The following is a 4,443-nucleotide window of genomic DNA, read 5'->3' as shown; positions in this document are numbered from 1 at the left end:
CCACTACAGCGTGCCTCATAATCAGAACTGGTTTAATTTTGGCACGTAAAACCCCAGAAAGAAGAACATCTACTTGGTATGTCAGATCAGCGATTGTTGACATTGCAAAAGAAGCTGCAACACGACACTCCGAAGCAGCAGGAGTTTGGCAGCGACAGAAGCCCCGGTACTTTCAATGCGATTGTAGTCGTCGCAATCAGAGTGGCAGTTCTCTATATTTCGCGACAGCCTCCTCAACTATGGACAGTCTTCAGAGACGCGAGGGGTTCACCCGGAATTATCGTTCTTCTTTTTTTTTGGCGGGGGGGGGGGGGGGAGGTGTTACCAGAATGCGGGGGATTGTGGATACGAATTTGTTTGTTATATGTTTTTTTTAGCGAAAGGCCGATTGGCCGGGAAAGACGTTCCAGGGGCTAGCACCCTTCTTACGTTTTTATGTAATGAAGGCTGAACGCTTTTTTTTCAACAAATGCTGAAGGAAACGCTGCTAATTAGCAGAAATACACCAATTAACCTTTTAAGCAGGCATATTAAACCACGTTACAAGGGTGTTCGTCCTTGATGGTGCATGTCGAACTGATGTTGCGCAAGAATACTACAATGAAGGTGGAGACGGGTGGACACAAAAAGACGGGCACAAGCCAACACTGTATTGAAGGCCGAAATGCGTGCTTCGTTTGGCGGAATTATAACTGCAATGCTATATTTAAACACCCATGGCATTCTGTCACCACGTTTGAATATTGCAAGAACATAAGGGACAGCGTTTAGAGTTCTCATTTGATTGCACAAAATTTATTCTTGTTTTATGCAGAACAAAGTGCTGCAAGTCCTTAATCTACAAGCCTTGATAGAACGAAGTGCAGACGTTTTCAAATCTATATACAATATCATTTGGCATGAGAAAGAAAAACTAACCACAATAGACATGAATCAGCCATATACCTTAAACAACACAATTAAAATATAACAACTAAGAGCAAAAAGTCTATATGCGCATCATATCCACTACAATCTGGTACATACAATGCGCGAAGAAACTACTAGGCCTACCGTGGTTACGACATTCACGAAATAATAATTTAATTTTAAAAATGCGGGCAGCTTCAGACAACTGGTGCGGAGTCTAAGCAAACAGCGAAGCTGGTGGCCCTTCCCTAGCTTCCACTTTGCTTTTCGTTGGCTTTAACTTGGTTCTCTCCTAACTTTAACTTGGTTCTTTGTTAGCTTTACCTTGGCCTTTTCATTAGCTTTAAGTTGGTTCTCCCTTAGCTTTAACTTGGCTTTTTCATTAGCTTTAACTTGGTTCTCCCTTAGCTTTAACTTGGTCTTTTCATTAGCTTTAACTTGGTTCTCTCTTAGCTGTAACTTGACCTTTCTATTAGCTTAGCTTTTCTGAGCTTTAGGTGGCGGTGCTGGGGAAACTCTGGATCGGTGCGAAGTCTTCGGAGTCGCTCTAGAGTGGCAGCGCAGCGCTTTCCGCGCCGCTTCTCCTCTTATTCATGCGTGACGATCTTTTTCTGACGACCCATGTGCTCGGCGCAAACTCACTAGGCAAAATGTGTCTCCGCGCCTCAGCAACGCTTCTCTTATCGCCTCTCCTACTCGCGCCCAGCGCGGCCCCTCATTGGTCGCCTCCTGCCCCAGCGCGCCTCTCCACTTCTGCTGGTCAGGTGACCTGCCCTCCCCCGGCGCAGCTCTCATCCTGTCCTGGTCACGTTACCTGCGTGACGCAGGACATATGACGAATGGTCGAGTAATAACAGCTCAGCCGTTAAAATAAAGAGCTATTGATAAAGAGCACTGAAGCATGAAGTTTGACTGTTCTCAATTAAACGTAAGCGCCCCTCCCCCCACTCCCTTTCTATGTTTGACAGACTTAATTTAAGCTCTTCAGAATATACATCGCATGCATCCCGATGCTAGGCTGATCCCTCGTAGTGGGTATGCGCCACTCTTCTCGAGTTCATCGTCTTCATTACCAACAGCAGCGGCACCACCAGTACAGGTAGCACGAGCTTGGAACAGATAGACGGCGGCATCGTTCAGGACACTTCGACAGACCACGGGTACGTCACAAAAACAGGTTACGGCCAACCTCGCTGTATTTTGCACGTCTTCAAGTATTCTTAACCTTGCTCAACTCGTCGTTTCGCACAAACAAGAGTAGTGCAGACGCTTAATGGTGCGGTGGTTACGTTGCATCACTAGATACCATTTTCTCAAATTATGGCTCATGTACAGAAATGCTAGAGTGCCGACTTGTGAGTTTCTTGACCAGCTTTTCCGCTGAAAAGGGGGTTCAGATCAGTGCATTCAGTGCGTACGGTTTCTACCAATCGCGCTTGCGTTCATGCATCACATGTTGAAGTATTATCTCTCGAATTCCGTCGCAATCTCGCGCTGCGCCGGGGTGAACGCACTCACAGTGCTTTTGAGAAAAGAACGAATGAACATTCGAGGCAGCGGCGTGCTATTGCAGCGAATGGAGACCAGCTTGTTTTTAGCGGCTTGTGCTACGCAATAAGCACGGAAATCTGTGCTCCAGCCCATAGAAGAGATGGTCACGCGCATTGCGCATTACGTAATGCGAAGACGTGGGATCGCTCCCCACCTGCGGACACTTGTTTTTTCATCGATTTTCATTTTCATTAATATAGCATTTCTTTAATTCAATTAGTACGTACAAGTAATTTCCCGCATGTTGCCCTTGGTGTCATTGTTTGTTGGCTTCTTATGATATGATTATATATATATATATATATATATATATATATATATATATATATAGACTCTTTTCCGGTGGCTGAATCTTCACAGAGGACATCTAGCACAGAAGCCTAACACTCTACCTATTAAGCCATAGACGCACGCGCCGACAGGCACAATGAAACGCACTTAAGATTTGTTCCGCGTGAACGCCAGCGCGTTAAGACGCTTCGCGCGTCTCGAATTGACCACGGGCGCATACCTCGACAGGCAGAATAGAATCGCAACCGTGGCAACGGCTCGAATGGGTGCGAGGCCCATTTTTCGCGACAGCCGCAAAACGAGCTCCAATCAGAAGCGAGCCACGCAGCTGTGGCGCCACCTGTCTCACAAGCAAAAATTAAAATGTATGGCCTTTGAGATCGAGCAGTGGCGCGCATGCCGTAAGACCTCGGAGGCCTTGTCCAGCCAATAAGGCCGTTTTCGTTAAACCTTCCTATACCACTGTAGAGACGCCGAGAAAGTGGCTTCGCAACGGAAGCCTTTTTGGATACAGACCGCGCGTAAGCCTGTTTGTATGACAAATCCAACGTCGATTTAGGGACAATGGGTATCTTTCATCTCTCGCGCGTAGGCGGGGAAGCAGTTTGTGCCTGGCCCTCAGTGGCCTTGTACCGCCAGATCGGGCGCACACAAAACCTTCTCGTCCGCTTTCTGGCACGTCGCCGTCGCACAAGTAAAGAACAAATTAGTCTTATGCTGTTCACAGTCAATAGTAGCTCCTCGTCCGTATCCAACACGCCTGAGCGTGACCAGCAGTGGCGCAAAGCATGGATTTATACACACACCCCCAACAGCCCCCTAACGCAAACCCCTCTCCCCAGGAGGATCGCGACACCTCCCCCCCCAAAAAATATTCCAGACCACCCCCCCTCCCCTCTTACCGACAGGCACTCATCAGGGAAGAAATTACGCTGATCCCATGTACTGTAGTAATCGCTTTAAGAAATATTTACTCCTTGCGGAGGTGGACGCTACGTGCCCCTAAGTTTGAGGCCCAATTTTGACGTACAGCGCGCAGACGACAGTGCTACACTGCGACTTGCAGGAAGCGGACAAATCTTGACGTCGCGGTAAACGCTAGACACGTCCGTGTGTTTTCGTCTATGCAACTGCCGGCGTTTACCATCAGGTCGACATGCCCCAACAAGGACGAACTCCCTTGTAACATATGGCTTAGTAAGCTTGCTTAAAGGATCAATTAGTGTACTTCTGCTAATTAGCAGCTTTTCCGTCACCATTTATTGCAAACAAGTGTTCAGCCTTAATTGAATAAGACAGCTTGGTAAAAATAGCGCCACATCATTGAACTCCCCCCCCCCCTCTTCCCACCTTTCGCTAAAAAAGAAAATATAACCACTAACCTCGTATCCACACCCCCCTGCGTTCTGGTAACATGCCCCCCCCCCCCCTCAAACCTAAATTCTGGATAAACCCCTGGCGCAAAGACACGCAGACACCACCGAAAAAAGACGAAATCGGCAGAATGGAACGCGCGATTTCAAGCGATGTATCAAGTGAAGCGAGACAACTCGGGACGCCAAGCGTCGCTGCAGCGTCCGGCAAAACGCGATTGTGAACTTGCCCGTGCGGGTCTGCCGTGCCAATGCCACCTAGACAAAAAAAAAGTTCGCCGTGCAGACGCTTGCTTTTTTGTCGCTGGTGCGGACGTAC

Source organism: Dermacentor silvarum, chromosome 10 (genome assembly GCF_013339745.2).
Source record: "Dermacentor silvarum isolate Dsil-2018 chromosome 10, BIME_Dsil_1.4, whole genome shotgun sequence".
Classification (NCBI taxonomy): domain Eukaryota; kingdom Metazoa; phylum Arthropoda; class Arachnida; order Ixodida; family Ixodidae; genus Dermacentor; species Dermacentor silvarum.
This window is presented reverse-complemented; position numbering follows the sequence as displayed.